General features: G+C 46.7%; 1 pseudogene; it reads right to left on the reverse strand.

The window, feature by feature from the left end:
• Positions 1–13609: 13609 nt before the first annotated feature.
• LOC111546674 lies at positions 13610–14808 on the reverse strand (annotated as a pseudogene).
• Between the last annotated feature and the right edge of the window lie 2925 nt (positions 14809–17733).

Below are 17733 nucleotides of genomic sequence, written 5' to 3' on the forward strand. Positions count from 1 at the left end.
CACACCTGTTACCCCAGCATTATGAGAGGCTAAGGTGGGAGGCTCACTTGAACCCAGAAATTTGGGGCTGCAGAAAGCTGTAACTGCACTCCAGCCTGGGGGACAGAGCGAGACCCTGTTTAAGGGGGAAAAAAAAAGTGACATGCATATTTGAACAAAAAAATTATATCTGCCTAGGTCCAAATACAAGAGAGAAAACACATTGTAATTTAAACGGGGAAACTTAATATAAAGAATTATTGGCCAGGCATGGTGGCTCACACCTGTAATCCCAGCACTTTCAAAGGCCAAGGCAGGAGGAGGGCTTGAGCTGAGAAGTTTGAGACCACCCTGAGAAACGTGGCAACACCCCATCTCCACAAAAAAAAAATACAAAAATTAGCCAGGTCCAGTGATGTATGCCTGTAATCCCAGCTACTCAGGAGGCTGAGATGAGTGGATCGATTGAGCCCAGTCAAGGCTGTAGTGAGCCATGATCATACCACTGCACTCAAGCCTGGGTGACAGAGCAAGGCCCTGTCTAGGAAAAAAAAAAAATTACTATAACAAAGGATTAGAGCTGGGTGCAGTGGCTCATGCCTGTAATCCCAGCACTTTGGGAGGCTGAGGTGGGTGGATCACCTGAGGTCAGGAGTTCGAGACCAGCCTGACCAGCCTGGCCAACATGGTGAAACCCTGTCTCTACTAAAAATACAAAAAATTAGCAGGGTGTGGTGGCAGGCACCTGTAATCCCAGCTACTCGGGAGTCTGAGGCAGGAGAATTGTTTGAACCCAGGTGGCAGAGGTTGCAGTGAGCCGAGATTGTGCCACTGCACTCCAGTCTAGATAACAAGAGTGAAACTCTGTCTCTAAACAACAACAACAACAACAACAACAACAACAAAAATCAAAGCATTAGAGTAGCAAGGGATTGACTAGTAAGAAGTAAATGCCTCTAAAAAATATAGAACTGGCAGATTTGAAGAGCAGTCGCTAACTCCAGGGCTGAGATAGAGCACCTTAGCCCATGTCCAGGGCTCAGATTCTGCCATGGACAGCTCTGGCTCACTGGAAGGCAGAGAAGTTGCTGAGCTGCTGCACTGGTGGAAATGCTGGAAATCTGCCTGATGTGGTTTGGCTGTGTCCCCACCCAAATCTCATCTTGAATTCCCACATGTTGTGGGAGGGACCCAGTGGGAGGTAATTGAATCATGGGGGCAGGTCTCATGATAGTGAATAAGTCTTATGAGATCTGATGGTTTTAAAAAGAGGAGTTCCCCTGCACAAGCCCTCTTCTATTGTCTGCTGCCCCGTGAGATGTGTCTTTTGCCTTCTGCCATGATTGTGAGGCCTCCCCAGCCAGGTGGAACTGCAAATCCATTAAATCTCTTTCTTTGGTAATTTGCCCAGTCTCAAGTATGTCTTTATCAGCAGTGTGAAAACAGACCAATACACTGCCCTTTAGGGTGCTGGGGAAAGCTGTCTACAGGGAAGGACGTCACTAGAGATGAGATGCTGTACTACAAAAGTGCCAGGGGAGGGAGTACTGGGTGCATTGCTGGAGCTGGGTGCTGAGGAAGCTCCACTCACTGCAGAAGCCTGCACGGGAAAAACCATGCCCTCTGCAAGAGCCTGCCCAGCGAGTACACTGGGACCTTCACCTGCAATGTCTGTCCATCATTCTCCACTGAGAAAGCCTTGGTGTCTGCTAGCATGGGAAAAAATAGTTAAGGGACAAGATCCACTTTCACAGAGCATCGAAAGGGGTGAATTTGTTTTGTTTTGTTTTGTTTTTGAGATGGAGTTTCACACTTCTTGCCCAGGCTGGAGTGCAATGGCACGATCTCGGCTCACTGCAATCTCCGCCTCCTGGGTTCAAGTGATACTCCTGCCTCAGCCTCCTGAGCAGCTGGGATTACAGGTGCCCACCACCATGCCCAGTTAATTTTTGTATTTTTAGTAGAGACAGGGTTTCACCATGTTAACCAGGCTAGTCTCAAATTCCTGAGCTCAGGTGATCTGCCTGCATTGGCCTCCCAAAGTGCTGGGATTACAGGCATGAGCCACCATGCTTGGCCTAAAAGGATGAATTTGGAAGCAAGAGGCAATACATTGATAACCAGAACAAGAAATCAGAAGAAATTTTCGAAGTGAAAAATAAAATAGATAAAATTCAGAACACAATAGAAGGATGTAACATAGATTAGACACAACTGAAGAGAGAATAAGGGTACTGGAAGATAGATGGGAAGGATAGAACATAGGAGAGAGCAAAAGACATTTATGACAGAGTTGAAGGTTCTAAATCTGCACCATTCAATCAGGTAGCCACTAGCTATATGTGGTTATTTAAATTTTAATTAATTGTAGTTAAATAAAATATAAAAAAATTCAGTTTCTCGATTGCACTAATCACATTTCAAATGCTTAATAGTCACATACTGATATATAACACAAATGCTCAATAGCCCCAGCATGGACACAGATTCAGCAGGTTGTATTAGTGCTGGTCTAAACTGATTTAATTGGAGTTCCACAAATAAAGGAGAAAAGGGAGCAGAAGCAATATTTGAGGAGTTTTAGCTGAACAGTTTCCAAAACAAAAGACATAAAGTCACAGTTTTCAGAAGATCGAAAACCCCCAAATCCAAACAGGATAAATAAAAAAGAAATCCACAGCCAGACCTAGTAAATCTCTGGGAATACCAAAGACTTAGTGGCAAAGAGTTGAAAGCTTTCTCTTTAATGTTGGAAACAAGATAAGGATATCTACTGTCACCATGGCTATTCAACATTTCTTGGCCAGTGTCATAAATCAAGAAAAGGAAATCAGAGGCACTACAACTGCAAAGAAAAGACCAACTGTTATTTGAAGACAATGCTATTATGTACTTAGAAAATCTTTTAAGATTTACAGAGAACTTGTTAAAATCAATAAGTTGCTGAATACAAAGTCAGTATACAAAAATTTCATTACAAATGGTGGTTAAATGATTTGAAATAGAATACCACTTACAGTGATATGAAAAATATAAAGTACCTAAAAATAAATCTTATAAAACAAGAGTAAGATCCCTATATAGAGAACTATAAAATAGCTTTTCAGGAAACTAAAAACAGCTAAATAAACGGAGAGAGATATGCCATCCTTATGAACTGAAAGACTCACTATTGTAAAGATATAGGTATCACTAAATTGATGAATAGATGCAGTGCTATTCTATCTTAAGAGTTTCTTTTGACAATCTGATTTTTAAATTTATATGAAATACAACAATAATTGAGACCCTCAGCCAGGAACAGTGACTCACACCTGTAATCCCAGCACTGTGGGAGGCCGAGGCAGGAAGATTACTTGAGCTCAGGGTTTCAAAACCAGCCTGAGCAACATAGTGAGACCCCATCTGTACAATTTTTTTTTTAGATAGAGTCTTGCTCTGTCGCCCAGGCTGGAGTGCAGTGGCATGATCTCAGCTCACTGCAGTCTCCGCCTCCCAGGTTCAAGCAATTCTCCTGCCTCAGCCTCCCAAGTGGCTGGAACTACAGGCATGTGCTGCCATGCCCAGCTAATTTTTGTATTTTTAGTAGAGATGGGGTTTCACCATGTTGGCCAGGATGATCTTGACCTCCTGATCTCGTGATCCACCTGCCTCGGCCTCCCAAAGTGCTGGGATTACAGGCGTGAGCCACTGCACCTGGCCAAAATATTTTTTTAAAGTTAGCTGGGCATGATGGCACATGCCCGTATTCCTAGCTACTCAGGAATCTGAGGCAGGAGGATCTCTCGAGCCCAAGAATTCAAGGGTGCAATGAGCTGCAGTTGCACCACTGTGGTCCAGCCTGGGTGACAGTGAGACCCTGTCTCAATTAAAAAAACAAAAACAAAAGAGGGCTAGGTGTGGTGGCTTATTCCTCTAATCACAGTTGGGAAGCCGAGGCTGGTGGATCACCTGAAGTCAGGAGTTGTAGACTAGCCTGGCCAACATGTTGAAATCCCATCTCTACTAAAAATACAAAAAATTAGCTGGGTGTGGTGGCAGGCATCTGTAATCTCAGCTACTTGGGAGACTGAGGCAAAAGAATCCCTTGAACCTGGTAGGCAGAGGTTGCAGTGAGCTGAGATCTTGCCACTGCACTCCAGCCTGAGTGACAAGAGCGAAACTCCATCTCAAAAAAAAAAAAAAAAAAAAAAAAAAAAGAAAGAAAAGAAAAGAAAAGAAAAAAGAAAAGAAGATCCCTCTTTGAAGTAAAGCAAGATGGAAAGAGTTACTCTTCTAAGCATCGAGACTTATAAAATTGTACAATAATAAGCCAATGCTGTGATGGTCTAACAATCAGCAATAGAACAGAATAGAGCGTCCAGACACAGATCCTTAAATACATAGACATTGATACCTTTTTTCTTTTCTTTTTTTTTTTTGAGACAGAGTCTTGCACTGTCGCCCAGGCTGGAATCCAATGGTGTGATCTTGGCTCGCTGCAACCTCTGCCTCGTGGGTTCAAGCAATTCTCATGCCTCAGCCTCCAGAGTTGCTGGGACTACAGGTGTGTGCCACCACACCCAGCTAATTGTTTGTATCTTTAGTAGAGATGGGGTTTCACCATGTTGGCCAGGATGGTCTCGATCTCCTGACCTCATGGTCTGCCCACCTCAGCCTCCCAAAGTGCTGGGATTACAGGTGTGAGCCACCACACCCGGCTGATTGTTGACAGAGGTGTCACTGCAAAGAAGTGGGGAAAAAATGTACTTTAAAATAAATGATCCTGGAATAACTGGGCATCCACAAGGAAAAAAAAATAGAAACTTGTCCCCCACCTAACACCATGCATAAAAGTCGATCCTAGAGAGGCTGTAGATAAAAATGTGATAGGCAGAAAAAGCTTTTAGAGGATGATATAGAATTTCATGATCTCGCATTAATGCTCTTTTTAAAAAAAAGATCAATACATTTGCCTACATTAAAATTAAAGGCTTCTGATCATGAAAAGACACTATGAGCAAAATAAATAAGGCCAGCTTGCCACAGACTGGGAAAAGATGCAGAGAACAGGTGTAACTGACAAAAGGATTATACCAAGAATATTGAAAGAATTGCTACAAATCATTAAGAAAAGGACAGATAACCCAATTGAAAATTTGGGAAGAGACTGAATTTTACAAAAGCAGAAATCCATATGGTCAATAAACATATGAAATAATGCTCAACTTCATTAGTAATTGGGGAAATAAAAATTTAAATCACAATGAAATACCATTACCCACTCACCAGAATGGTTAGAATTTTAAAAACAGGCTATTTGAGGAGTGAAGCAACTGAAAATTTCATGCATTACTGGTGGGAGTTAGTTGGAACAGTCTCTTTAGGAAACAATGTGGCACTGTCTTAAGTTGAAAATGTGCATACCCTGTGATTCAGCAGTTCTACTCCTAGATATACACCCCCCCAAAATATGCTCATAGCAATGAAAAGAGGTGTATAAGAATGTACATGGCCGGGCACGGTGGCTCAAGCCTGTAATCCCAGCACTTTGGGAGGCCGAGACGGGCGGATCACTAGGTCAGGAGATCGAGACCATCCTGGCTAACACGGTGAAACCCCATCTCTACTAAAAATACAAAAACTAGCTGGGCGAGGTGGCAGGCGCCTGTAGTCTCAGCTACTCGGGAGGCTGAGGCAGGAGAATGGCGTAAACCCGGGAAGCGGAGCTTGCAGTGAGCCGAGATCTGGCCACTGCACTCCAGTCCGGGCGACAGAGCAAGACTCTGCCTCAAAAAAAAAAAAAAAAAAAAAAAAAGAATGTACATAAGCCGGGTGCAATGGCTCACAACTGTAATTCCAACAGTTTGGGAGGCCAAGTCAGCAGGATTGCTTGAGTCCAAGAGTTCAAGAGCAGCCTGGGCAACATAGTGAGACCCCCATCTCTACAAAAATTTTAAAAATTAGTTGAGTGTCATGGCACTTACCTGTAGTCCCAGCTATTCAGGAGGCTGAGGTGGGAGGATCGCTTGAGCCCAGCAGTTTGAAGTTACAGTAAGCTATGATGGTGCCACTGCACTCTAGCCTGAGCAACAGAGCAAAACCTGATCTCTAAAGAAAAAGAATTAATAAAGATAAATTTAAGAACACATAAAAAAATTAAAGAATATACATAGCAGCATTATTTGAAATATCCGAAGACTGGAAGGAACTCAAATGTCCATCAACAGCAGAATGGATAAGTGGTACAATGAAAATTGTATTCATCGGAAACAATACAGATAAACTCCAGCTACGTGCAGCAACGTGGGTGAATGGGTTCCAGTAACAACCAAAGCCACAGGAGGAGTCTCATGTGAACTAGAGAAAAGTGAACACGCCACACAGAGAAGCACTTATTTGGAGATGCCTCTGCTTCCAGCCCCCAAACCTGCAGTCTTACCAGCTTCTGCCTGGTTCACACCACCTCCTCTTTCTTACAATAGAAGGGGTATTCATTTTTCCATCTCTCATGCTGTAGATTCCTTCCCATTCTTGTATCTTCAACTCGCCCTCTTGATGGGTGCCCCCTCTTCTCCCAGGGTTCCTTATCTTAGCAGTTATTTATTTACTGTTTGTTCCCGCTGACCTGAGCTGTGCCTGGCCACAAGGATGGGGCTCAGAGACTGCAGTTGTCTGATGCATGCAGGGTTTGGGACACTTCACCATGGTCTTACTCTTTCCTCTATTCCCATTGTTCCCATCTCTACTCCAGAATCCCACATTCTCTCGGTTGCTGCCTCTGGCCTCTGTGATATAATACCCACCGTGCTAGGAAGCATTATTTAAAATGTTTGCCGGGCACAGTGGCTCACGCCTGTAATCCCATCACTTGGGAGGCTGACGCGGGGGATCATTAGAGGTCAGGAGTTTGAGACCAGCCTGGCCAACATGGAAATCTTATCTCTACTAAAAATACAAAATTAGCTGGGTGTGGTGGCATGTGCCTGTAATCCCAGCTACTCAGGGGCTGAGGCAGGAGAATTGCTTGACCCCAGGAGGCAGAGGCTGCAGTGAGCTGAGATCACACCACTGCACTCTAGTCTGGGCAACAAAGCGAGACTCTGTCTTGAAAAAAAAAATTAATTTTTAATTTTTTGATTTTTTTAGAGATAAGGTCTCATTTTGTCACCCAGGTTGGAGTGTAGTGATGTGATCACAGCTCACTGCAGCCTCAAACTCTTGGGCTCAAGTGATCGTCCTGCCTCAGACTCCTGAATAGCTGGGACCACAGGTGCACACAACCACATTGGGCTAATTTTTAAAATATCTTGTAGAGACAGGAGTCAGTCAGTGTTGCCCAGGGTGGTCTCAAACTCCTGGCCCCAAGAGATCCTCCTGCCTTGGCCTCCCAAAGAGCTGAGTTTACAGGCATGAGCCACTGTACCTGGCCCTAGATTTCTTATCTAGAATGCATCTTGTGGAACATCTCTTTTCTCTTAATTGGTCCTTCATTTCTCTGTTCAGAAGGTACAATCTGAGAAGAACAAAGGTTTACCTTAGTTTCTGATGGCTCATAAGGTGACACCCAGAACATCAGACCTCTACTCAGGCCAGGATTGTCCTCAGAACACCCTCTCAATGCAGTTCTCTTCCTCACCTGCTTCCTCCACCTCTATTTTGAAAGAGAGATGCTCAGCTGAAAGAGTTGCTTTGAGGCTAAGTTATGAGAGCTCCTGACAGTGGCAGCCTGGCCTGTGGTCACTGCAGGGCCCTACATGAGGTGAAAGTTGATAGTAAGGGAGCCAGGTTCAATGGCTCACGCCCAGCTCACCCAGCACTTTGGGAGGCTGAAGTGGAAGGATGGCTTGAGCTCAGGAGTTTGAGAGTAGCCTGGGCAACATAGTGAGACCCCATCTCCACAAAAAATCAGAACTGTAGCCAGGTATAGTGGCACACACCTGTGGGCCTAATTACTTGGGAGGGTAAGGCAAGAAGATCGCGTGAGCCCAGGGGTTCAAGGCTGCAGTGAGCCACGATGGCACTAATGCACTCCAGCCTGGATGACAAAGCAAGACCGTGTCTTAAAAACAAACAAACAAACAAACAAACCAACAAACAGACAAACAAACGCTCAGGGAAGTTTAGAGGAGGAGGCATGGTTCTTATTCTGGAAGGAGATAATGGGATTTCACTGTTTCAGGAACCCTCTGTGTTCTCTAACCCAGTGGCTTAGGGTCTGACTCCACACACTCCCCTCCATGCTATTCGGGGTCTACCAGCATCCAAGGTCTCTGCTTCTGGGTGGAGGCCCTCATAATCCTAAGGACCACAGCACACAGCCGTTGCCTCAAACCAGGGCATCAGCCTGTATCCTGTGCCCAAGGTCACGGCCTTTTCACCAACCTTACCCTTGCTGGTCCTTCCTGCCTTTGGGGTCTTCTCACGGTTTTACTCTATTTCCCCAGCTAAAACCCTGTGCCCACCTGATTCTTTTTTATTTCACAAACGTTGTTGGCTCTGAATTTAGGTTTTCTGGGGAGTGCTTATTTGAATTCGACAAACATTCTTTGAGCTTCAAAGACAGGTATGGTGTCAGCCTTGGAGGAGGCTTTAACTTTGTAGTAAAATGGCTCATGCCTGTAATCCCAACACTGTAGGAAGCTGAGGCAGGCGGATCACCTGAGGTCAGGAGTTTGAGACCAGCCTGGCCAACATGGTGAAACCCCATCTCTACTAAAAATACAAAAATGCAGCTGGGTGTGAAGTCGTGTGCCCGTAATCCCAGCTACTTCGTAGGCTGAGGCAAGAGAATCACTTGGACCTGAGAGGCAGAGGTTGCAGTGGGCCAAGATCTTGCCACTGCACTCCAGCCTGGGCAACAAAATAAGACTCTGTCTCAAAAAAAAAAAAAAAAAAAAAAAAGCCACAAAAAGTACTTTTTTTTTTTCTCCACAAAAAGTACAATGCAGAATGTGGTATTTCCCCAGATGGAGAAGCAACTTGTTAGGAGATTCGTTACAAAATAGTGGGAAGGAGGGGAGGGCAGGCTTCCCAAGGCTTTCTTTAGAGATGTGGCATTGGGTTGGGCTTGAAGGATGGAGATGCTTTCAGAAGCCCAGGTGTGGGGAGAGGGACATGAGATGAAGGGACAGCATGTCCAGGGAATCACTGAATTCCAATGTGCTTCAAGTACAAGTAGAGAAGGGAAAGAGAGAGAGAGATGACAAAGCAAAGTTGAAGTGATGTCACTGAGGATCCCCATGTCAAGCCAAGAAGCCTAAATCTTTGTAGATAAAGGAGAGCCAGTGAGGAATCCTGAGTCAATAAATGCCCAGGCCTCCATGTGTGAGCCATTCTGATCCCCACTCAGTCACCGATTTTGTATCTGTAGCCTCTTAAGAATCCACCCATGTCCCTCCATCCCTACAATCTTAGTTCACACCACCACCTTGTCTCACCGGGATACATACAACAGTCCCGTAACAAGTTTTCCAATCTCCAGACTCCCCTCCGCCCCCTCCACTCCTAAGGGTTTCCCCCCAGCAGCCAGACTTGGTTGTTGTCAAAGTCCAAATCCAATCGCGTCAGTTTCCTGCCTTGGAACTTTCAAGAGCTTCATGTTACCCTTGGGATCAAGTCAAAATTCCTTGTATATTACACACCTGGCCCTTCCCAGCTCCACTGCACCAAACTGTCTCTCCTTCTGCAATCCCTTCTGCAGGAATGCCACTCCACCCATCACCTAGTGACCACGGCTCAGCTCTGGGCGGCCCCCCAGCGGCCTCTCTGACTCCCACCTCCTTCTTGGGCTTTGTCAGTGCACTGTGCTTCTCGCTGTCTGTCCTAGCACCTGTCACAGTGTTGAAACGGCCAGTTCCTTCATTTTTCCTCTGCTCTCAGTTTTATTTTTTATTTTTTATTTTTTACTTATTTGTTTTTTGAGACAGAGTCTCACTCGGTCACCCAGGCTGGAGCACGATCTTGGCTCACTGCAACCTCCACCTCCTGGGTTCAAGCAGTTCTCCAGACTCAGCCTCCTGAGTAGCTGGGATCACAGGTGTGCACCACCACGCCCAGCCCTGGCTTTATCTTAGCATCTCTATTTTCACAGTGCAGGTACTAGGGGCTCAAAAAAAAAAGAGGTCCTCAAAAAGATGGATAAAACACCCACCCACTTTCTCAGCTGACCTCTCCTGGCTCATGTCAGTCCCATACCCGCTGGGCAAATTTGCTTCTTTCTTTCTTCTCTTTCCATCATTTATTTTTTTTTTCTGAGACAGGATCTCACTCTGTTGGCCAGGCTGGAGTGCAGTGGCACCATCATGACCCACTGCAGCCTTGGCATCCTGGGCTCAAGCAATCCTCCCACTTCAGCCCCCCAAAATTACAGGTGTCCACCACCATGCCCAGTTAATTTTTAAATTTTTTTAAAGAGACAGGGTTTCACTATGTTGTCCAGCCTGGTCTTGAACTCCTGAACTCAAGGGATTCTCTCGCCTTGGCCTCCAAAATTCCTGAGATTACAGGTGTGAGCCACCTCACCTGGCCCCATTGTCTTTCTGTCCCTAGTTCTGCCCCAAGAGGTGACTGTAGTATAGCAAAAAGAGTCCACACAAAATCATTTACGAACAAAGCCTGGAGTGAAACAGCAAATGGTTAACAGCAGTGGCTCTCAGGGGCAAGACAAGAGAGAATATTCTTTCCACCTTTTTTTATATTTATCAAATTCACTATATTTTCTAAAGGGAAAATGCTTTTTTTTTTTTTTTTTTGGTAAGAAAGAGCAGTCCGGGTGCATTGGCTCATGCCTATAATCCTAAAATCCAACATTTTGAGAGGCCAAGAGCCCAGGAGTTTGAGACTGCTCTGGGCAATATAGCAAGGCCTTGTCTTTAAAGAAAATTAGCTTGGCATGGTGGCACATGCCTGTAATCCTAGCTACTCTACTCAGGAGGCTGAGGCAGGAGGATGGCTTGAGCCCAGGAATTCGAGGTTACAGTGGGCTATGACTGTGCCACTGCACTCCAGCTTGGGCAACACAGTGAGACCCCGTCTCTAAAATAATAATAGTAATAATAATAAAAGATGGAGCACTAGATCAAGACTGAAAGAGCTTGATTTAAGTGAGAATAGCAGAGTAGTGTGTATAGTAAATATCATCTGTCTAAAAAAAGAAAAGCAAAAAAAATGTGTATTTATAAAATCTCTATAGGCTGGGTGTGGTGGCTCACGCCTGTAATCCCAGGACTTGGGGGGCCAAGGTGGGCAGATCACCTGAGGTCAGGAGTTCAAGACCAACTGGCCAACATGGAGAAACCCCATCTCTAATAAAAATACAAAAAAATTAGCTGGGTGTGATGGCGGGCACCTGTAATCCCAGCTTCTAGGGGGGCTGAGGCCGGAGAATCACTTGAACCTGAAAGGCAGAGGTTGCAGGTTGAGCTGAGACTGTACCACTGCACTCCAGCCTGAGACTGTACCACTGCACTCCAGCCTGGGTGACAGAGAAAGACTCTGTCTCAAATAAAAAAAAAAAAAAAAAAAAAAAAAAATCTGGAAGGTTACATAAGAAATGAAGAACATCAAAGGCTTCTGCAGAGAAGAGGCAGGAGGCTGGGGCCCAGGGAGACAGGATTTCTACTATATCCCCAACTACACTTTGGATTTTGAACTATGTGAATGTATTACCTATGCAAAAAATAAAAAGTATATATCTATTTATTATAAATATTAAAAAGTATAAATAAAAAAGATTTGAGGCTGGGAGTAGTAGCTCACATCTGTAATCCCAGCACTTTGGGAGGCTGAGGAGGGAGGATTGCTTGAGGCCAAGAATTCGAGTCCAGCCTGGGCAACACAGTGAGACACCCTCTCTTAACAAAACAAAAGTGTCGAGTTTGAATTCTGAGCCACTAGATAACTTTGGAAACATCAGTTTCCCCATCTGTAAAATGGAGAAAACAGTACCTGTTTCAGGTAGTCTTTGCAACAAACAAATGACATGTGAGTGTCTTTGGCGACCCTCTGAGGCACCCCACAGAGGCAAGGGCTTGTCCTCTGGCCTCCTGATTCCCCCGGGCCCTCCCTCCTTCTCACCCTCTCTTGCCCTCCAAATGAAGCTGTCAAGGCCAAACTGTGCGCCTGCCAAGATGGCCCCCACTGGAATCCCTCCCTTGGCTCTCTGCCTGTTGGAACACAGCTAATAGCAAGGAGGAAAAGCCACACTTGGAGGATCTGGGCATTTCAAAGCAGCCAAGCAGCTCTTTTTGTTTTCTCAGGCTCTCCGCTTGCCAGCTAGTTCCACACATTAGAAATATTTTGGGTCAGCTCTGCAGTTCTCAACCATAGCACATCCGTCTTGTTTCATGACTACTTCCCTATAATAGCTCTGGGAAAAACTGCACTGGGCCTCGTCCCAAACCACGCTGCTGGCATCCCAAGCTGCATTCAATATGGTGCCTTCGGGTAGTAATTATAAGAGAAGTTGAAAACTCCTGAGACTTCCTTGGGTTTGGTCTGGAGCAACGAGGAGCTGTTTGGGTTGAGTTTCTAGAGAGTTGTCATCACTATGACCTTCAAAATGCTTGAGGCAGGAAGAGGAGCTTAATTTACCATGTTTCTGCTGATTCCAATAACCCTGCTCTTCTCTGCAGCCCAGTGGCTTTTTTTTCCTCCTTGATGTGGATATTTATTGAGTGTCAATGCAAACTGTGATGCTGAAGGAGGTGCTTTTTTTTTTTGGAGATGGATGACATGCGTGAGCCACTGCACCCGGCCGAGGTGCTTTCTTTGTTGCCTGGGATAGGGTTGCCAGATTTGGCAAATGAAAACGCAGGATACCCAGTTATACCAGAATTCCAGGTAGTGAAGAATTTTTTAGTATAAGTATGTCCCATGCAATTTTTAGGGCATACATTGAAATTATTTATTGTTTTAGTATATAAATATGTCCCATGCAATATCTGTTTTTCTGTTGGTTTGATTGAGTTTGTTTGTTTGTTTGTTTGTTTGTTTATTTATTTATTTATTTATTTATTTATTTTTGCCTTTGTTTTTTGAGACAAGGCCTTACTCTGTTGCCCAGGTTGGAGTGTAGTGGCATAATCCCAACTCACTGCAGCTCGACCTCCTGGGCTCAAGCAATCTTCCCGCCTCAGCTTCTCATGTAGCCGGGATTACAGGTGCACAACACCATGCCTGGCTAATTTCTAAAGTTTTTCAGAGATAGCATCTTTCTATGTTGCCCAGGCTGGTCTCTAACTCCTTGGTTCAAACAATCCTTCTGCCTCAGCCTCCCAAAGTGCTGGGATTACAGGTGCGAGTCACCATGCTCGGGCCTCCCGTGGAGTATTTGTACGTACTTACATTGTAAATTATTCACTGTTTCTCTGAAATTCAGATTTAACTGGACGTCCTGTACTTACTGAATTTATTTCTTTATTTATTTTCTGTCCCTAATACTTTATTGGTCATCTCTAGGCCTGTGTGCAGCTGGGTGGGTTTGGGGGAGGGTGTTACGATTCACCAGCTCCCAGTTGGAGGCATGAGAAGGCCTTGGCCTAGCTTTTCAGGGTCCCAGACTGTGGAGTTTGGAGGGGCAGATCTGGCCTTTCCTGGGTCAACATAGGGCACCCGTGTAGGGGCACAAGCTCACGATCCATCAGCCAGCCTAGTTGTGTTTGAAGAAGTATTCCTTGCTGTCATTCACGCTGGGCTTGATCATGTCACTGCCAGGCTTCCAGCTGGCAGGACAAACTTCCGGGTGTTCATCTGTGTACTGAAAGGCCTGGACCAGCTGCAGGGCCTTATCCACAAAGCGTCCCACAGGCCAATCATTAACAGCAATCTGGGGAAGGACATCCTTGCCATGGATGATAAAGAGGCCCCTGCAGGCCAGGCGTGGTGGCTCACAGCTGTAATCCCAACACTTTGGGAGGCCAAGGCAGGCAGATCACCTGAGGCTGGGAGTTTGAGACCAGCCTGACTGACATCAAGAAACCCCGTCTCTACTAAAAATACAAAAATTAGCCAGGCGTGCTGGCACACTCCTGTAATCCCAGCTACTCGGGAGGCTGAGGCAGGAGAATCACTTGAACTGGGGAGGCAGAGGTTGCAGTGAGCCGAGATCGTGCCATTGCACTCCAGCCTGGACCACTCCATCTCAAAAAAAAAAAAAAAAAAAAAAAGAAGAGGCCCCTGCAGACAATGCCCTCCTCTGTTTTCGGCACGTCATACTTCTCAGACACACTTCAGGTCACGTCAGCAAGCAGAGGGTTGTCCAGAGGGTCCAAGCCTGCCTCCCTCCTTCCAGGGGGTGTTGCTCCAAGCCAGATGGGTGAACTGAGTCCACCGAGGTCCCTAGAACTTCGCAGCTTTCAGAAGTCCTCAGCACAGTCGCTGAATGCGATGATCTCTGTGGGGGCACACGAAAGTGAAGTCCAAGGCTCAGTGGCTCACACCTATAATCCCAGCACTTTGGGAGGCCGAGGCTGACAGATCACCTGAGGTCAGGAGTTCAAGACTGACCTGACCAATGTGGTGAAATCCCATCTCTACTAAAAATACAAAATTAGCAGGGCGGGGTGGCACATGGGCATCCCAGCTACTTGGGAGGCTGGGGCAGGAGAATCGCTTGAACCCAGGAGGCAGAGGTTGCAGTAAGCCGAGATCAAGCCAATGCACTCCAGCTTGGGCAACAGAGCCAGACTCTGTTTAAAAAAAAAAAAGTGAAGTCCAGAGGATGGAAAAAGAGAATCACGTGCTTCCCTCTGTAGTCCAACAGCTTTACCTCCGGTAGGCTCCATCCACCACAGCAGTGGCCTTGAAGTCAGGGGTGAGCTTTCTGATGTGCAAGTTACCGGAGGCCATGACTGAAAGCTCCATGGGCAAAGGCCAGACGCAGGATAACCAGATGTGTGGACCTGCGTTCTCAGCACCCTGGGCACCCTGTATCTATTTACCCGGCCACTCTGCCTGTGAAAGACATGAGCAGAATCCTCGAGTCATGCAGAGGAGACAGGAGGCCCATTCCTCTTGTTCTCCGGCCTGAGCCTGCTCTTTATTTTCTTTTTTTTTTTTTATTTTTATTTTTTAGAGATGATCTCTCTGCTGCCCAGTCTCAAGTTCAGTGGCACGATCATGGCTCACTGCAGCCTCTAACTCCTGGCTCAAGCGATCCTCCCACCTCAACCTCCAGAGTAGCTGGGACTACAGGCACACACTACCACGCCTGGCTAATTATTATTATTTTTTAAATTTCTTCTAGAAACAAGGTCTTGCTCTGTTGCCCAGGCTGCTCTTGAACTTCTGGCCTCAAATGATCCTCCCACCTCAACCTCCCAAAGTGCTGAAATTACAGGTGTGAGCCACTGAGCCCAATCTGGCCTGAGCTTGCTTCTTTAGCCCAACTCTCCACCCCGGGTCACAACATGAGAACCCCTGTAGGGACAAGGCGCCAGTGCACTTGCTTTGACTGGCACTCACTACTGTGCACGGGGCCTCGCCCTGCCTGGCACCCACTTCCAGAGCCCGCCTAACCTCCGAGTCCTGCAGCTGCCGCTCTGCCTGTGCCTGGGATCAGCCACGTGGCTCTGCTGGGGCTGCCAGGCTCCCTCTTTAGCGACACATCCCCACTTGGTTTCCCCCTGGGTTTCTTCTGTGTCCACTCTGAGGAATAATTCAGCCTGATTCCTGATTCCATGCAACCTGAGACCCTGCTCGGATTCTAGATCCTGTGACTCTAGCTCTCAGTAGATCTGTCCTGTCCTGTGTTTTTGTTTTTGCTTTTGTTTTTGTTTTTGTTTTTAAGATGGAGTTTTATGCCGGGCGCGGTGGCTCAAGCCTGTAATCCCAGCACTTTGGGAGGTCGAGGCAGGCAGATCACCTGAGGTCAGGAGTTCAAGACCAGCCTAACCAACATGGTGAAACCCCGTCTCTACTAAAAATACAGAAAAAATTAGCTGGGCATGGTGGCGGGCGCCTGTAATTCCAGCTACTGGGGAGGCTGAGGCAGGAGAATCGCTTGAACCCGGGAGGCGGAGGTTGTAGTGATCCGAGATCGCGCCACTGCACTCCAGCCTGGGCGACAAGAGTGAAACTCCGTCTCAAAAAAAAAAAAAAAAAAAAAGATGGAGTTTTGCTCTGTCACCCAGGCTGGAGTGCAATGGTGCGATCTCAGCTCACTACAACCTCCGCCTCCTGGGTTCAAGCAATTCTCCTGCCTCAGCCTCCCGAGTAGCTGGGATTACAGGCACACGCCTCCATGCCCAGCTAATTTTTGTATTTTTAGTGGAGATGGGGGGGGGTTCCACCATGTTAGCCAGGCTGGTCTTGAACTCCTGACCTCAAGTGATCCAACTGCCTTGGGCTCCCAAAGTGCTGGAATTACTGGTGTGAGCCACCGCGCCCTACCCTGTCCTCTTAAAATGGTTCTGCCTGCTAACTTGATGTTAGAATGTAGCTCAGAGAGGATTTTTGTTTTTAAGAAGCAGCAGCCACTATCAGTCTAGAGGCCCTACTTCCATAAACCCAGCCACTCTCCTTGAAATCCTGTTATCGAAAGCCCTGAGCCAATTCTGAAGGCAGGAGTCCATGTGCAGCCAGGCAGAGTCCCAGCCAGCACCCTCTCCATGGGCTTACTTTGCTAGGGGGCGGCAGCGATTGGGGGGTACTTTCTGCACTTTTATTCTGGCTCAGCAGGTGAGTCTGCAATAGAGTCTGGGCCAGAGTCCACAGAGAGAGCTGTGGCATCCAGGAAAACAGAATTCAAACTCACTTCTGGATCTCTTTGTGATGCCAGATGCTCTGCTGGCTCCTGGGGACACACGCTCACTCAACGACCGAATGCCCTGGGACTCACTTGCAATGGCAGGCCATGTGACTGGGACCATCCTGCCAGCTGGTGGCCTCCAAGATGGCACACAAAGATGCCTCCCTGTGACCTCTTAAAGTCTGACCTTCAGCCAGAGGACATAAAGTACCAAATCTGTGTGTGTTTGCTGGTCTGCCATGACAAAACACCACCAACTGAATGGCTTAAAGCCACATAAATCTATTGTCTCCCAGTTTTGGAGCCCAGGAGTCCAAAATCAAGGTGTTGGCAGGGTCGTGCTCCCTCTGACGCCTGCAGGGGAAGACCCTTCCTTGACTCAGCCTAACTTCTGGTGGTTTGCTGGTCACCTTTGGCATTCCTCGGCTTCTGACAGGTCCCTCCCACCTTCTGTTGTCACACGGCATTCTCCCCTGTCTTGTGGGCCAGAGGCTGCCCATGAACAAAATATTTTAACACACACTGGTTGGTATTTAACAGACAAAAATCAGAAAGTGTGGATTTCCATAGGACTTTGTAACTGTGACCACAGCTTAGGCTTTGCTGGGGAGCAGGTGACAGTCTTATCACCAGCGTGAGTTTACATGGGTTTGTTGTGTCTTTTTCCAAGAATAAGCACAGAAGAAGGGTGGAGGGAATAGGTTCTGTGCATGTGAGGTGGGATGTGAGAGTGGGGACAGAGGGAGAAAGACAAAATGCCCAGAGGCAGGCTGGACGCGGTGGCTCATGCCTATAATCCCAGCACTTTGGGAGGCTGAGGTGGGCGGATCAAAGCCTGGCCAACATGGTAAAACCCTGACTTACTAAAAATACAAAAATTAGCTGGTCATGGTGGTGCCTGCCTGTCTTCCCAGCTACCTGGGAGGCTGAGGCAAGAGAATTGCTTGAACCTGGGAGGTGGAGGTTTTCTGTGAGCCAAGATCACACCACTGCACTCCAGTCTGGGCAACAGAGCAAGACTCCAT

This window comes from Piliocolobus tephrosceles, chromosome 9 (assembly GCF_002776525.5).
Source record: "Piliocolobus tephrosceles isolate RC106 chromosome 9, ASM277652v3, whole genome shotgun sequence".
Taxonomy (NCBI): domain Eukaryota; kingdom Metazoa; phylum Chordata; class Mammalia; order Primates; family Cercopithecidae; genus Piliocolobus; species Piliocolobus tephrosceles.